Raw genomic sequence first — 18,775 nt, 5'->3', positions numbered from 1 at the left:
ATTTAATTTACCAAAAACACATAAAACCCCCTTGTTTTGTACAACGTGAGTTTACAAAGTCAAACAAATGTTCCACTTATTTATTGCTCCTCCTGCTCCTCCTTTGGTTCTTACTAATCTGCATGATGTACTTTAAAATGCCTCATTTACTGGGAGGTGTTTTGAAGGTCAGGAAGCAGGAATGACCCCAGTCGCTAGAAAAACAATTTTTTGAGGAACGTATCCAGAGATAATTAACCACAGCAAATTGAAGCCGCTACATCTGCCCCAATCTGTTTATGCCAGCGTGAAAAATTTCCATTCAGTTCTCTGCAGTGTGATTTATTGGGTTCTGCTCCAACAATAATGGCTGCAAAACTAGTTTAAACAACAGTTAAAACAGAACAGATTACTAGTGCTACTTTCATATGCCTGTCTCTGAGTTCACAGCTTCACACTGGAGCTAGGTTTGTTCTTTAGAGCCATTGGTAACACTGGTCTGTCATGTAGTTACATCACGAATACATCAATACATCCAAACTGCTCCCCTGGCATTATCAACTGATGAACAGAACAGCATCTCGCGTGTTCAGTCTTAGGGAAAAAAAATCAGTCCCAGAGAATGTCAGCAACAGGGCAAGTAGTCCCTTGGCTTCCACCCTCAGCATATAAGAAACTGACAAATGTCAGGGCCTCCATCATGAGCTGCTGGCCTTTCCAAAAACTGAGGGAGCCAGACACACCTGTTTCACCTCCAAAAGACAATGAAGACAAGAAACACAAATATTCACAGAGACAAAAAAACTGTCACCTTCAGTGCATCACCTTCGCTAAATAAAGCAATCATCACGCACCATTACCTCTCTTAAATCAAGGACAAACTCAGAATTTGAATGAAATCTCTTTGAATATCTTCCCGCACCTATCCCCCTCCTATCTCTGTGCACACATACACAAAGGTATTGATTCTGTTCTTTTTTTTTTACCTGACGGCTGAACTTGAGACACTGGCTGAGTCCACGCTGACGTAGTACAAAGTCATAACGCTTCTCCCTATAAGACATGTGAATGCTCAGAGGTGGAGAGCAAGTCCATCTGTTCATGTACACGTCCATCTGTTCCACAGATTCATCCTTTCTATCTACATTAACATCCACACTGGCCTATTTCTCTGACTGACTGACTGGGTTTTGCATCATACAATATAATTTAGCCGTAATTAACGATCCAAAGCCGTCTGCTTAGAAGTTATGGAAACTAAAGCGCGAGTTTGCAGCTCTGCACAGCACTGAGAGCGCTGAAAGCACTGACCTTTCATTTTTAGGTCACAGAAGCCTAGCATCCCAAGCTTAGTGCATCTTTGTGGCCCTGTGAATTTCAGTGTGACATTTACTTGTTGTATTCTGCTTTGAAAAAAATGGAATATTCAAGCACTTAACGCCAGTTGCAACAACTGGTCTTTACTAGCTGCTGCGCTGGTTCTGAGAACAGACTGTAACCCTGAAAGACCAGAGCAAAGGAAATGGAAATGTCACCAACACTGAACCAGAGGCCTGCACAGAGAGTATAGAAACCCTCTGGCTGCCATGCAGTCCAACTTAAACATAAAATAATCCACAGGGAAATAAATAAATAATAGTTGTGAGCAGGGTAGAATTAGAAAATGATAGAAAACTTGAAAGATAGTATATGCTAAGCAAAGAAGGCGCTTTGTTAAATATAAATATGAACATCAGTACACAGCGATTGATGGTTTTGGAGAAAATTAAAGTGCATTTACTGGTTTGCTTGGAGGGGAAAGCACTTGTTAAAGCCTGAAACAATTGGGCTCAGACCCCAAGTGACATCAAGTTTAAATAGATTTGCAGCCTCTAATTCAGCTCTTCATTTTTTACACGCCCAGTGGAATGGCAACGTTCATCTAATGTTATCTGTTACGCCCAAACTTGGTATTATGGGTATAGCCTTACAGGCGTATACTATATTGCAGACAAAAAAGGCTTAAGCTCAGATGGCGCAACTGCTCTAACAATTATTTCAGACTTAAAACAGGAAGTTATGACTTATGACTTATAGCTTAACCCCAGATGTGATTAGTGCAAATAAACCCTTGGTCTCAAAACAAAATTCAGCCTCCATAGTTTAACCTTTTCAGGCCATAATTAATATCAAGTCAGTGCCAATGCTGTCCGCTGTTACACATCATTAATGTATGATCTTCTGAAAGGACACAGCATCAGGTGAGTGTCTATAATGAGGTGGAATAAGTTTGGTATAAGCAAGGATACAATTTAGCAGAGAAAAGGCAGCTTTTTGAAACTGCGGCTATTATTTTTTAAAATTTCTATCATAAGTAAACGAATCTCCCGAGTTTCAATTCTATATGGCCCAGAGATTTTGATATGGATTGCAAATCTGATGGTGCAGCATTTATCATTGGTGTACGGTAAAACGCAACACATCCGCCTTTATCATCACTGACAGGTGCGCAGGTGGTTTTTCTCACACTAACATTCATTCTACTTTTGCAAAGCTCAAGCAAAGTGAGAAAAATGATTGCCGGCAACATTTAACTGGATCCAGTCCTGCAGGCTGAATAATAAACAAGAAATAAATAAATAAAATAATAATAATAACCTGGCATCTACTGGCTGATATTGACATGTATTTGTTGACTCATGCATGTAGGCAGAGCAGTGCCTTAGTGTGATGAATAATAATCTTTACTGGCAAAGAGAATGATTAATGAGCTTCCCATTACTGACACAGAGACCGTATGCAGAGAAATGTGGTCGCCTGCTTAGTGTAAAATTTAAGGGGTACAAGCAGCTGTGTGGGATGCATTAGTGTTTAGTATTGTGTGTGCATACAAGTCTACTCTGTCATGTATCGCTGTGCGGCAGGCAGGAGTTGGACCCAAAATGCAGACACTCAGGCACAAGGTTTAAACACAAAGAACTCAGCTTTATTTGCTGGCGGGAGAAAGGCGTACAAAGTAAACTAAACTGGAAACTCAAACTAAACTCACAAACTAAACTCACAAGGGAGACACAGGGAGATCCACACAGCAAGAGGGACGACGCGACACTGACTCAGAGAAACACGGGGACATACTCAATGTGCCATTTATCTGAGACATCAAAAAGAAAACAGGTGCTCTATGTGAAATGTAAAGCACCGTATTAAACAAGGTTTGGGGGAGCAGTGTGCACTGGCTTAATTAACACTTAAAACCGGCTAACATCACTGGGCAAATTATTCTCAAACCATCTGAAAACATGAATAAGGTGTTCAAAGTATTCTTTTGCTGCTACGCACAAATATGAGCCACATTCAGAGCAGGTTTTAAAGATAAGGTCAAGTCATTATTCTTTTTCTGTATTCGGATGCATCTCTGCATTTCTTCAATCCACTTCTCTCTGTCTGTTTTACAACACTACGTTGACTCATTAAAATGACCCTTATTTAATGAATGGACACATGTAGTGACAGAAAACAGCAGCAGGAGAGCTCTACAGTCTGTTTCATTAATCATTGTATCTCACATACGCTGGCTAATAACTAACCCCAATTACCTAAATGTGAAAGAGAGGAAACATCCGTGGTTATTGTAAGTGCCGTCATAGATGACATGTTAAAAAAGTGCTAAGGCTGTGAGACAGAACATACAGAACACAAAGGACAATCAGTTAATAGGCAAGTTATTTGCCTATTAAAGAGAAATGGCTAATTTTCTAGCAGGTATTGGCTTTGTTTTTATAAAAAAAACATTTTAATTTTACTCCTTTGGTAAGAAAGACGTGAGAAGGCATTGAACACTGAACAGAATGTTAATAACAGGCTCAGAGGTGGGTTCAACTGTTAGATAGGTTTATCTATAATTACTATAATCAGGACAGAGGCAAAACCGTGTGAATGCTCTTCATTTTTTATTTTATTTTATAATTTATTTATTGGTATTTACACCTTGAAATTGCTCCTGAAACATCTCAGGGAGGAAAGTTTGCAGAAACAACCCGAAATGAAAACTTGCACATCTTGCTGGCTACACTACCGCAAAACTACTCGCCAGGGACAACCAACGACTTCTGCAAAATAAACCGGAGACTTATTGTCCACAAACAAAGAAGGGATATCAAAACAACAGGAAGAGACTGATATATTGGAACATATGATGACTGGTGGGTCAAAATTGATGTCGTTGAGACTGTCAGATTCTGATCCACCATCTCAAGAGCATCTGGTTGGGAAAGGCTCTGCTTTTTCAGAATGACAACGATCTCAAACACACTGGCAATGCAGTAAAAGCATACACACAATGGAACACTATTAGTCATGAATTGGACTCCCCAAAGCCCGGACCTCAACAATACCGAAGCAGCGTGGGATCATCTCGACAGAAAACAGAACAAAAAGCCAGCCAACATCCAAAGAAGCGATTCAGAATGTCCTTCACCAAACTGGGAGAACGACTCCTGAAGTCTACTGAAAAAAAAATCTTTCCTAAGAGAATTCAGGCTGCACTGAACAATAAAGGTGTTCAACCGACTATTCAGTTTCAAGCTTTTGAGAATTGTCCAGACACAGTTTTTGGCTTACATATTCCATTTACAAATATGTTTGCACGTGTTTCATAAATGCCTCCACCAACTTCCTGTTTTTGTAGTAAAAGAAATCAATGCGAGAGACTTTTGTGCAGTACGATATAGTTTGTGGCGAAAGATGCTAGGACTAGAGAGTTACATAACATATGCAGTGGTTTTCAACCTCTTACCATGTGAATAGCAGGTGTTACTGAAAACAAAATAAATAAATAAACAATTAATATTACAGCAAGTATTAATAATATATATAAAAGTAAACCTCTGTGGAAACACCTTGTAGATTTCCTGCTCTACCTTAAGCCTCTTGGGTGGAGCTTCATTAATAAAGGAAAGTCATGTAGCGGTATTTGCCTCCAGCTATGTTGTCATTCTGAGCTCTCAGCCATTCTCACACAGCTGTAATTGCCCAAAGAGAAATAGCTTGATGAAGCGTTTCAACTTGAGCCTAAAAGTCGACATGTCCCACGGGGTCACGCCAGGATGGGAGGTGCGATGAAAGCCTTTTCACAACCTTTCAAAGGCTTTGCTCTGATAGGTTTTCTGCATATGGAAAGCACTCCTCGGTAAATGCTCATCTTTACCTGATGCAGACCTGCAAGAAGTTAGGCTGAAGTGAAGTTCTGAAGCGATAACAAGCGCTGATCCACTTCTCACTTTCTTTGCCTGTAAACCACCGGGGAGTGTCCTCCAATTCTTCCAGTTATCTCTGAGGGGAACTGCACTAACAGCCTGCTTTCAACCTCGGAGAGCGTTAACAGGAAACTCCAACCAGCTTGGATGTTTGGCCTTATCAGAACACTGATTTTTACAAGGACATGCAAACTCTCCCTCAAGCCCTCAAATTTATGTGGGCACAAAACAGACTTTCAATGCAATCCTCCAGATGCCATCAATAAACATTCTTGTAATTAATCACAATGGCTGATTTGCACAGTTTCGCACTGGACATATGGCGAGGCTTCATGTTTCCACTATTTAAAGCTCTCAATAAAGTGTTTCCACAAACTACCAATCAAAAGTTTGACGTGCACACTTTGTAACATATGGAATAAATAAATGAATCAATAATCATTTTAACAGAATACTGTATCTACATCGGCAGAGAGAGGCGTGTTTTAAAAACCACTGCAAGACTGTATAACCCTAATATGACTTTATCATGTTAAAATGCTGATTATTAGATTGTTTTAGATTTTATTAGATGATTATTAGATTAAAAACAATTATATTTGTAAAAACTCATACCTGTATTCTTGTTCTGAGAAATTAAGGACATCTCATGCATGAAACTGTCAAAAGCTTTTAGGCTGGTTTTGGACAAAAAAGTCTCTTTATTGAACAAAATAAAAAACAGAGCTTTAGCCAGGGAGACAGTTTGTAAAGTGTATAACTGAGGAAGAGGACAAACACATCAGAGCCTGATGTTTGGCTCCTAACCGTTCTTCAACTAAGGGTAAGAGGTGGGGCACACAATGGACGGGTCAACAGTCCGTACAGGGTGCGTCACAGAGACGGGCAATCATGGAGGCTCACACTCATTTCCAAACCTGTAACAGCCTGGCAAACCAGGACCTTCTTGCTGTGAGGGGACAATGCTAACCACCACACTAATTTGTCACTCAGTTACATTTAATGGAATTAATTTCTAATTAAATATAGATTACAAAATTAACTCCAAGGACTGGCTGGTGCAGTTACTGGTACTCAAATCTATTATGCTGAGGTGGGAACAGTTTAATAGGTGGATCGTATAATCTGTAGGAAGGGCCTGTTTAATTAATTCAGCTTCCAGAAACCACTTGAGGAATTAACAGTCGAATTGTCTTTAGAATATTTCATCTAATTGAAGGTCGCCAAGCTGTGATTGTTAAATTACTCCTTACAAAAAGTAGCGTCTTAGAGGGACGAAAGTATAATTGAAAATCCAAATGATTATTTATAACCTTGTTGATGTTTTGATTTTTTTCTTTTAACCTCCTAGGACCTGAGTTTGGTCTAAATAACCCAAAAGGTTATTTAGACCAAAATAGTCAATTTTGCTCTACATGGGCCTGATATCCACTTACAAGGACATTATACTGCTACTGTTATATCGTTCTATCAAAATTTTAAACGAATATCCTCATATGTGGCTCTTATTTTTCTTAAAAACAAAAATAAGGTAAACAAAAAAAATCTGGTAATTCTTTGTTTTTACATTCATCGGGCCCCAATATGCCCAAATATCAAAGATAAATTAAAAATGCATGCTCTGGAAGAGTTTGGGTCTTAGGAGGTTAATGAGTAAAATGTAGCTTTCATTTAGAACATTTTGCTTTCTGTGTGACACGTGTCTTTTAAACAGGAATTTATTCCTCAGAATATGATTAAAAAAAAAAGCAAGTCAGTCATTGTTAATGAGTTTTCAGCCATTTTTAAAACACTTTCCACAACTTGTGATAAAAATAAACTCGATCACCTTTGTGTGACTGTAATCTCTTTTGTTCTCTTTTGTGCATACCTGTTAAAAGCTCAAACTAGCACACGCATACAATCGCACAAATTATACTGAATGTAACAGGTAAGACCTTTAAATCTAAGTGGGAATAAATTCTTCCTTTTATCCATTTCCTTTTTTTAAAAAAAGGGAAAGTTTTATCTTGGCACAAAATCCATTCTTAGTGAGCAAGTGCCAGAAAAAAACTGACTAACCAATATTTGGTTTTCCCCTGCCATTACAGCCCAGGCAGCTCGGTAAACACAAGCATGATTTGCATACTTTAGAATTCAGACGCTGCAAAAAATGGGCAACATGGTGGTCTGGAGATTAGCACTATTATACACACTGTGACGCTGAATTTGATCAGCGGAAGAGAATGGATGGACAGATGGAATTGGAATATAAATTTGAAGATATAGTATTTTATTGTGTATTGTCTATGCTTACTTTGACACATTGACTGCCTATGTATCAGACTAATTCTTTTCATTACCATTCCATATTTAAATATTCATGTTTTAAAATTAAGTTGAAATATTCCTAGACAAACCTGAACGATGGAGGCTTTACCTCCCATTCTACTTTGAAATATCCTGGGAACCATAAGTAAGCCAGCACTACCAGAGCGAAGTGCTCCATTGGGGCAAAATGCTACTATGAGGTCTTTAATTAATAATATTATGTGGTTTTAATTAAATTTGATATTTTTCATATCACAGTCATATTTGCAATGAGATGAAGTGCAATTTTCAGCACGACCAATCTCGTACAGGGGCAATTTAAAAAAAACTACAATAATTTCTAGTCAAGGTTTATCACTGGATGTGAGTCATCAGCCACTTTTTCAACACAGAACTTTTTCCCACCCATAGACTGGGACTGATCACAAGGACCAAAGACTGAATTAAGCTCTGGGGGAATTATTTTATCCCACAGGACGTTCTTGCTCGGGTGTAGTGCTGTCTGAATGTTCAGGAACTCTGGGGGTGGGCTTGCAACACTGAGCATTTCTCATTATAGCCTCTCAAGCAGCTTACATGCAGCACTTCAGCCAGTCTGCCTCACTCATCTCACAGTGATCTTTAGTTCAATTTGCTTGTGTTAAATCACACTGTAGAAATGGTTTGTTATTATATGTATGTGCAACTTTCAAATGTATCCCCCATTTAAATGAAAAAGACAGATCGCAAGAGGTGATACGCACACAAAGAGATGTTAGTGAATGTAACCACAAGCTGAGGATGCTCTACTCTGTGTGTCTATACCACCTGCAAAACAGAGACACAGACCTGCAGCTCTGACACAGAGAGATCAGAAGAAAGACTGATAGCAGAGGTGTAATCTGGTCATTTAGAAAACAGCGATGTGTACGACAAAAATCTTTAGACTGCAGTGGAAGCATAGACAATAATGATCTGCAGGGAGGTTTCTGGTACTGAAAAGTTTCCAAGTGCTTTGAGTAGAAACACAATTACTCAGTGAGGAGCAGTAAACTACATGGATTACAACTTGCTTCAGATACTCTTTATCTGCTGCAGATAGTTTATTTTTTAGACCTGCCAGGTCTTCTTTTGTCCGCCACTCTTCCAATTTCAACTTTTTTAACGACACAATGCAAACCAGGCTGAAATATGCCAAGTTTTTGGCTAATAGTTCTTTGAGAATTGATGTGCTGGAGCAAAAATATTATTTTATGCTTGTCAAACTGTTATCTCTGGCATTTTTTTGTATTTCAACTAAAGAAATAGGGAAACCTTTTTGGGAACAGGCTGCTAATTTAAAAGGCGTTCCTTGTTAAGATGTCTGTTATGTGTAGACACACCTGTGGTTCATCGCTTGACCTTTTTTGTGCTTGAATGATTTATAGGTCCGTGTTACGTGGCTCAGCAAACAGAAAAATATCCCTCTGAAACTGATCAGGTTCAAGGACTGAACCTAACATGAGTGAAAAAGCAACAAACATGCAAAACGGAGCTTTGAAAAACCTTCAGTAAGCCCGGAGAACTTTAAAAAGTTTCAAGAACATCTGGCTGCTTGCAAGCGAAATACAAAGAAATGAGCTGCTTATCGTGTTTGCACGATACTCAGTAATTATCTCAGAATTTTTGTGATCTGGTGCACTGCTGAAATTCTATTTTAACATTCTTCTAATGAGTATTTGTTGGCTCACGCTAACATCAGTGGTTTTGTCTTTTATAATCGTGCCAAATCTTTCTTTTTTTTACTAATTGCTCTTGAGATTTACTGATACTACACCTTTAAATCTGGTTTCAGTGGCAGATTTATCTTTACCTTTCCAGGCTGCTAATGCCTATCTCTTAACATTTGGTTTTGGGCTCTCTTAGGAGAGAGATAAATGATCCGATAGTCAAGCTTCTGATCCAGCAACAGGATTTAGTGACGCTTTCCTGACAACTTCCACTGCAGCAGCCAATAATTACTCAAACTGGAAAATAAATGGCAGCATTAAGTAGTATTAGTGGTAAATGGTGGTGAGGGTTTTGACTGAGTGTTCTCTATTTCACTCGCCATTCAAGCAACAATACAACCTTGAAAGCCAAAGGGAGAGCCCAGTCGGCCCGTCAATTTCAAGACGAAGAGAAAAGCAGCTTCTATCGAGAAAAGTCGAGAGAGTGTGGAGAGTGGAGGCGCTTAAAAAGCCTTTTTTAGAGCATGCACGTCTCAACAATAGCAATGTTGTGATGGTCAGTAGTTACAGGATAGTTTGCTCCCCATGTGTAATTCAGATGTGATTATGTCTGTGGTCTATAATAAGGCAGACAGAGAGACAGACGCAGGTGGACAGACAGTACGTGGTAGCGGTAAATAGAAGGATGGGGACAGTGTCATGGTAAATAATGAGCTTGGGGAGCTCTTCATATCCCCGTTGCTTCCTGTGTTTAAAGAGGTCAGTCACCAAATGGACTGCAGGCTAATTGACTTTTAATTAGTGTCTGATCAAACACTTAAGCAGCCATGCCAATACACACAAACACTGCAGCCTCTATGCAGAGATCCCCACAAAATGCCTTTCAACATCAAATGTGAATTTAAAGCAAACGACCGCAAGACGCGTCTGATGAGCCACCGGCTTTGCTCACGACTCAACCGGGTCTTTAAATCTTCAAGGAAGATAAATTACCTTGTAAAATGCTACTTTTAATGACCGTGCATTGTGAGGAGTCGTTGGGGACCATTAATTTATAAACTAGTGAGCATCTTGTAACTCAGAAACAGCTATCACTTCTTTTTTGCGAACGCAATAAAAACCGAAAAATAATTTACAGGCAGACGGGGGAAAAGAACCGGTTATTGTTCACTCCTCCTCGGTCGTTTCCATGTCTGCTGTCTCTTTTTTTTTCACCCTCATCCTCCCTTCACATTTCTATTTGAAAGCCGTAGGTCTGTATCATAACATTTAATGTGAGGATTGTCGTGGCTTTCTGATTGCAGTGAAAGTGCCTGTCGCCGGCAGATCAACACCTCCACTCTGAGCTCAATGCCCCGTCACGCCCACTGTGGCTGAGTGCCGCTTCGGTTTGGAAAAGAATTGGAAAGGAGGAAGCAAGAGTGAAAAAACAGCAAAGAGGATAAGATAAACATCCTTTGAAATTAGAGACTATGTGACAAAGAAAGATTCACACCAAAGCCATGAATAAAAATACTGCCAGCACGAAGGGAAATGTGCAATTCCAGGAAACATTTAAAGCCCTTGTGAGTGTCTCCTGCAGAGCAAAATGAGGACTATGTGGTTTACACACGCAGATAATACAGTCTAGCATTTGCCACCGACGAGTATCTGTGTGGGTGTGAAGAACCATCTAAGATATGGTCTGATTGTTCTCCCCGATGAGGTGAATGTCAATAGGCATAGTGCTCTCCCAGTGTGAGTGTTGCACCTTGGGCTACGGTGTCGCTGACATTTAACTCTGACGGGAATAAAAATCCTTCTGTAAGGTGACTGATGATACAAGCCAACTGCAATGACTCAGCCACACTCTGCCGAGCTGCAGTGATAAGTAGAGAGAAATCAGTCCATCTCTTCTCTGATTGAGCTCATTGTGAAGCAGGAACACTCAGTGACAGCCCAGCGAGGCGGCCCGGCAGCAAATGAGAAGCCACCAAAGATTAATATCTGCTACGGCTCGATGTCGCAATGACCGTCAACAAATTAATGTACTGTACATAGAGTCCAGCTTCACAGAACTGTGGAGACTCTGTGATTGTCTTTTATTGTGAAAAAGAAAGGGGGGGGAAAAAACACCTCTGCGATGGGATGGAATCACTGCGAAATCATGAAAGGTCAAAACCAAACACATCACTTTTCACTGTACCAAAAGGTCATCTGAGGCATAATTTCCACTGTGGATATCTCTCAACTGGATCTGGTTACTGTATGATCACGTCACGGTAGGATGAGTGACTTTTGCCATCTGGTGTTCCACGAGAAGGTAAGGCCATTTATTTTCTCAATAGACAGTTAGATTTAGACGACTCACACGGTTGGAGCATGAAACCTTGCTGACTGAATTTCAGTGCAGGTTTTGAGAAGGTACATTAAAACATATTGGTTCTTTGATGGAAAATGTTACAAGCCTATGTCTGCAAAAGATTCAATTCAACCCAGGGTTGCTGTGGGGCTGGAAGCCCATCCCAGCTCGCACTGGTTGGAAAAACTCTAATTAGCAGCATTAAAATTTTACATATTTGTCAATTTTCCCATAATATTTTGGCCCAGATTTAAATAGAGCTTACAAAATATGTTTTCAGTTTTATGATTATCTACAGCCATCCTCCACATCAACCTGCTGGAAAAACATGATTTCTCAGAGATGCCCCTGAAATACCTAAAATGTGTTAAATTATCCAGGTGTCTTCTGTGTGTTCTACCAATTTTCAGTTATACCAGATTTATAAGCAGCAGGGACTGCCTTTCTACACAAATCACACTTAATTTTTGATTAGTGGGGCTCTCTGGCGAGGTACTCAACTGGGAAGCAGCACTGGATATGCTTCCTTACACAGATAAAGAAAAGCTTTGGACTCAATCTGCATATTTTCTGGAAATACGAATATGTGATGTGCTGCTATAATCAGTGTGTCCTTCCAAAAACATGCTTATCTTGAACATACAGTGAACTTATTTTTAGGAGGAAATATTACGAGCATGCTTCCACCTGGAGATTCAAATCCTGCCTGCTATGACATGTACAACTTTGCATTTACTTGCAAAACTTGTGCAAGACTCGAATGTTATCAGAGGCATTTCCTATACTTAGCAGGTACCCTGGAATGATTGCAGAATCAGCAGGCTATCACACATACCTTTTCTCAATCTCCACATTTGTGTGCAAAAATGGTCTTCAGGTATCAAATCATTTGCTATTCCAAAAGCTGAGCTTAGGAATGAGACAGAGGACATGCTCAACTCTGGAGGAAGAAGTGACAAAGAAATCTAACAGATTCTTTCCCCTTAAGGAGCAAAAGTTTCTAGGTGGGAGGTCTTTAAAGGGAGGTAGGAAAAAAATTCTCTGGGGAGCTGTCAAAATGTGCAACAAAGCCAAAGCAAACGTCTTCTTAGCTCTTTTAGCAAGAAAATGTGCAATGTTCAATTTGCAGCATGAAAAACTGTTGCACAGCTAAATGCAGGGTAAACACAGGTACAACGTGGCGTGAGGAAAAAAGTCCCACTGAGTCCCCTCCAGCTATAAAATGGCAGCCTCATATCTTTCCGATAGCCGCCATCGGCTCCCAGTAGAATGACTCCTTTGAATGGCCCATTAAATCATTAAAACAACCTCCCATTCAGAAACCTCCGCTGCATAAGTTATTAACTACACAGAGCGTCACACACAACACTAAGCTCTCGCTAAATTCTCACAGGAACACTTGAAACGATCAAAAAAGAGGAGATAAAAAGATGAGGGAAAAAAAGCCCACTAAAAGTTTAACATGGAATTTCAAATCCACATGAAATCATATTGCCTCTTTCTTACAGCATTTCTTTGAACAGCCAATAATGAAGCCATCTTCTCATGTCACAGAAATAAAAGTTTGACTTCAGGCAGCTCTGACAGCACGTGAGAATGCTAACTGTAAAAAAATAAGATGTTTCACCTCATTAATATACACTTTTTTATAGGCTACATGAAATATGACTTTATTAGATTTTGTTTTTTGTTGCTGGGTAAAGTGTGATATTCAAAGTCTCTACAAACAAGTGTCGGTTTAGGCCAAAACTCTGTGAATTCTATCACATGAGCTTAAAGTGTTAAAATTAGTCATCTGCAAGCAGTGTTGGGAAGGTTACTTTTAAAATGTATTCCATTACAGAATACATGCCCCAAAATGTATTCTGTAACGTATTCCATTACATTACTCAATGAGAGTAACGTATTCTGAATACTTTGGATTACTTAATATATTATCATGCTGTTTACAACTACATGAATGTACTATTGTTGTGATTTATTACTGTTACTGAAGGTCCGCGGCTCCGAACCGTAGTAAAGGGACCTCTGGCTAATAAGGTGGGTTCTGTGTCGGGCTCGTAGCCGAAAACTAGCTTTAATTTGTTGTCTGGGTCAACTTTGCTAGCGAGAGATTCGTGTTCGTGTTTTTGGAGGAAAACAGGAACACAGCGTACAGTCATGTCTTAATAGCTTACTTACAACTGGGCTCGTCAGGCACTCTTCTTGGCTGCAGTGGTTATTATTATATTTGCATGCTTCCAGCTCTTACTTTTCCTTTTTCTCCCTCCTCGCGCTCACAGACACATAACGTGTATGGCAGTCCATTCTCCCAGCAGCACGGACTACACTGCCTATGATGCTACATTCTTTAGAGCTATACCTGTAGCATTCTGCCTATTAGCTTAGCACAACAACAACAAAAAGGCCTCTCTCACCCAGGAAACACGCAGAGAGAGAGCGTCACCCTGTAACCATGGCAACCGTAACTCTGCCGCCTGGAACCAGTGTTGCCAACTTAGCGACTTTGTTGCTATATTTAGCGAGTTTTCAAACCCTCTTAGCAAATCTGGCGACACTTTCTGGTGTTATTGGAGACTTATTTATGTCGACTTTTTGATGTGAAAGCGCGTATGGCTCTTACTCTCAACAAGCAGCGGTGCTTTGGCACGGTGCACCTCACCCGTGCCAAAGCCCTCATGGGCGGAGGATAGTCCTCCCCCAGCTGCTATCAGGGCAGGAGATGTTCACACCTATGCGTCCAAACTGCAAATGAATTGCGCATGACTGAAGCCGCTGCTCCCGCACTGACTGTAACGCAGTCAGATCTTATTTTACTGTTATGCTGTTTTGTGGATTACAAGTTTTAAAACTACTAATAAACACACACACACACACACACACAAAGTAACTCTCCCAGAGTGCCAATTTCGGGTCACTTTTGTCGGTCCAAGCCCGGGGAAAGGATCAGGGTTGGAATTGTGACATTAAAAAACAATAAAAGAAATTTAATTTGTAGTTCTAAATAAATTCTAAATGCATTTAGGACGTTTTTTTTAATTCACTTTATGTCTCTTCCACGATGTTATTTCTCTCTCCAACAATGTAGGTTACAATTACATTAGCATGGCCAATTATTCAAATTAGGCGATGACATCATTTAGCGACTTCTAGCGACTTTTAGGACAACCAATAGCGATTTTCCCTACTGAGGAGTTGGCAACACTGCCTGGAACAACAGAACGTAGCTGTCAAACAAAACCCAAACAGTCCTGACCCGCCACAATATGAAACAGGGAAGTTTCACCGCCGTGTAATCCATTTATTTCAACAAAGTAACTGTATTCTAAATACCACCTTTTTAAACGGTAACTGTAACGGAATACAGTTACTCATATTTTGTATTTTAAATACGTAACGGCGGTACATGTATTCCGTTACTCCCCAACACTGTCTGCAAGAAACCCAAAAAGCCACTTCAGTACCTTCTGTTAGGTCAGCCCAAGTCTCTTAGTGTCCCATGCATTTATTGTGCAGAGAGGTTATATTTTCTTTTAGCAGATGGATGGCGAGAGCCAATGCTAATGAATTTTATGGTTTCCATTTGTCCTCTAGCCTCACATCTGTCCATCCTGTCCCCGAGCTTATTGCATTTCTGTTGAGATTGAGTTTAATGCTTTACAGTGGCAGTGGGAGTTGTATACTCTTTTTGCTACTACTACAGTAGCCTCAATAAATGTGATGAATCCCAAGAAGGCTTTAAACTGCACTGTGAATTTCCGAAAGTGAAGTGCTACATCACTCCATAACTGTTTTAGCAGAACTTGTGGTTTTAGGCAGTTTGATCTTTGGCTATTTATGAAATGCAGTTTGTGCATTTTTCAAAAAGAACAAGAGGAGGAAAAAAATATTTAATGTCAGATTCTTTTGCTCCAGATTTATTTTCTTTGCCTGGCACACAATGCTCCCTTAAACGCCCTCCACTCATATTTCCCTTAATTTGAAGTGTACACAACCAGCCACACAGAAAGAAAATATCAATAAAATATATCCCTTCTCTCCTCAATCGTCTCTAAATGTGTTCTTTTATTTCTTGAGTGTCTGGATGTCTAGACCTATTCTGTACCTACGACTCAGCCTGTCTGGCTGCATAGCCACGCCGTCACAAATCGTTCTTCAAATTGTGAGCGACAGCAGGCTGCTTGCTGGAGGCGACCGGGAACAGTCGGAAGCAGGCCGGAGTTTTTTCATCCATCTAACGTTAGGATGCACAAGCGGGAGGAATGTCCTGCATAAAGGGGGATCCATATAAAACAAGAAATATAATTTAGAATTTGTGGTGAAAAATTACGCTTAAAGCTTGTCTACTATATTTTTTGGTTATTTTTTATATCCCTGGCGTATTTCTTTAGAGTAAAAGAAGACAGAAGACCTGCAAATGGTAGAAAAATAATTTAAATAACTAAAAAAAAGAAAGGTGCTTTTTTAAGTCTATCATGGAAACACTGCAGATAGAAAACTGCCAGAAGACCAGCTATATATATAGATAAAAAAATGGCCAGAGTATATATTGTTTCAGTGTTGAACCCCGAGGCTTGGACTGATAGTTTGAACCATAGCGCTGAGGACAACAGTGTCAGGCCACTCAGCCCTTCTTACGCTGAACTGTTGGTGTGATGCTGCTGCCCGAGGCTACTGTCTACACTGTCAACCACTCCACCGCTGTCTTCGTCACTACTTTATAAACATCTCCTCTTCTCTTGTCAATGTTTTGAAAGATTCAAATAAGAACGTTTTGGAGTTCGGTGAGATTTGTATTTGAAAAGGCAAAACAATTCAGAATCTGAGACAACAGACGATGAAGTGCTGGTGAAGACGAGAACAGCTTAGCATCAAAGTTTACTCAGAAAACAGGCTCTATATAAATACACACATTTGCATGCTTTAGCCAGACGTTTATGTATGCAGAACGGGGTGTGATGGCTGAGAGGAAACAATTTGCAAAACACAATCCTATATCCTAGATATAAATAAAACCAACACATTAATTCAGCAACTCCCAAAGCACCGAAATTTTAGGAAAATACTAAAAACCTGAGAGACACACTTGATCTAAAGCATATTTTGTAGGTACTACTGTCCAAAATTACTCAGAAAAACTGACTTTCAGCATTTTTTCAGCAAAAAAAAACAGCATTGAAGAATACAGGATCTTTAGTAGAGACGTTTTCAGCGGTCAACTTGGGAGATGGGTGTCGCCGAAGTCCAGAGGTTTGCAAACCACACCGAAGTTGAGTTATACACAAAAACTAGAATCGAATCAGGTTTTGTGTTTGAGGATGTGATTTGTCATAAGCAGTGAGGCGGTGTGTGCAATCTGAGCCCTCACAATTTATTCTGTGCCTGATATCTGGCTCTGATGCACACAACGAGAAGGCAAGCTGCTCTGCAAATCACAACATGCAAACAGTACTGTTACTTTTTCAGTGCCTGAATAAATCTAGAACTTCCCAACGTCTGACTGGATGGGAAAGACGCACACTTGATTGGTCTGAGCCGGGCTCAGTGCAGAGCTACAAATAAACTTTGTGTAAACATCTTTATTTTTGATTTTATTTTTAATTAAATCTATTTGGTAACCTTAGTGTTCCTTGCCAGGCTCTGTGGTCTTGCCAACGAATTACAGCTGGCAGATAAATAATAGTCCAGTAGTGATACTGCAAATTATCAATTGCAGAGACCTGAACACAAACCTGCAGCAAACAGCGTATGAAAACAGCTCTTTGTATCTCAGTAATGAAGCTGTTTTGCCATGAGACTGCCGCCTTAAAAAATGTAATCCAGCAAAAGAGACGAGGCAGTTTGACCATATCTTGGTGAAACAACAGTGGGAATTTTAAAGAAAGGTCTGATTACTAGTCTTTACCATAAAATGAGATCTTTCCTTTTCAAAGAAAAATAAGGCAGAAAAATTGTCTATTCTTCCTGTTTTGACTGGAGCACTGCAGCTGTGAAACCCCGAAAAAGAAAAAATCTTATATCCCTTTAACACCGTTTGCTGAGCTGACCTTGGAGACACTTTTTCCACTCTGTTTCATGTTAATTTCCCTCTTCATCCTTCATTTTATCTTTTCCCATTCTCCTCTCTCCCCAAAGTCTCACTCTTGCCTTATCTCGCCGTCCCCCCTCCACATCTGCCTGCGACCCTCCATTTCATCTCAATATTTGCTCCAGCAACTAGGAAACAGTCCCAGTGTGAGAGAGAGACGGTATGCCCGACACACTCTGTATCTTTAAATGAAAAGAAAAATGCGGATGACAAGCAAGCGATGATGTCTTGGAGGAGAGGGAGAAGCACTTGAAGGGTGAGTAACACTGAAGAATGAATACTGGATAAAAATCCTCAAAGAATTTATTCTTTGAGGAGGAAGTGAAACTAAATATAGAACCCAAAAAGAAAGAAATGCTATCAAAACGAGTCGAATTATTGGTACGTCGGGGAAGATAACAAGGGGAAAGTCAGAGTGCACAAAAAACTGACCTTTCAGCATGAAACTTTTAATAACGGTATTCAGACAGCTCGTCATTAAGTTTGTAACTGAAGTCATTAGCTGACCTGTTCACTTACAACATCACCCTCTATCTTCAGCTATCTGCATGTTGGAGAGTCTACCATCTTTCCTTACTTGGCCCTTTGGCATTTTCTGACTGAAATGGAGATGAGTGCCACGCTTTCAAGAGATTTGAAAGCGTGAAGATGAAGATGAAGAAGACTGAAACACCATATTTGGGCTACTTTTCCTGTGAATAGGGCATTTTTTTCTTATTCTGATAACCTTATTCAGTGAATTTAACAGCGCAGATGAGTCATACATGTTCACGTCAATGCTAACTAAAGACTAAATTAGATAAAACCCAAAATGTTTTGCTGCAACGATCAGGTTTTCCCCACAAAGGTGAACATAAATCAGCACCTAAAAGAAAAAATAAATTATTCAGACTTTCCGGTCTCATGTAGGGCGCAGTATTATTTTAAAAAAATAATTTTCTGACTCATACCTGACTTTTAACAGCCTTTTCCCCCCCTCCCTGCTTCTTTCAAGTTTGGTCTCCAGCAAAGTTTTTCAGCTCCTCCAGGGGAGATCCGGAGGCGTTCCCGGGCCAGATGAGATACACTATCATTCCAGCGCAATCTGTGTGTTCCCCGATGCCTCCTACCAGCTAAATATGCCCAAAAACCCACA

The 18,775-nt window shown here is 39.9% G+C and overlaps 1 protein-coding gene and 1 long non-coding RNA gene across 5 annotated transcripts in view; both read right to left on the bottom strand.

Annotated features, from left to right (window-relative positions):
• Positions 1-18,775, bottom strand: part of asic2 (acid-sensing (proton-gated) ion channel 2) — a 422,593-nt gene that overhangs the window by 56,865 nt on the left and 346,953 nt on the right. The gene's annotated exons all lie outside the window — the stretch shown is intronic.
• Positions 996-13,726, bottom strand: LOC146519664 (uncharacterized). Its single transcript, XR_014873748.1, has 2 exons — positions 3,090-13,726; positions 996-2,853 (listed from the first exon to the last, which is right to left on the bottom strand). It is a non-coding gene; the product is annotated as an uncharacterized LOC146519664 (long non-coding RNA).

This window comes from Neolamprologus multifasciatus, chromosome 4 (genome assembly GCF_963576455.1).
Source record: "Neolamprologus multifasciatus chromosome 4, fNeoMul1.2, whole genome shotgun sequence".
Taxonomy (NCBI): domain Eukaryota; kingdom Metazoa; phylum Chordata; class Actinopteri; order Cichliformes; family Cichlidae; genus Neolamprologus; species Neolamprologus multifasciatus.
Note: the sequence above shows the minus strand (reverse complement) of the source record. Positions and strands in the feature narration are given on the sequence as shown.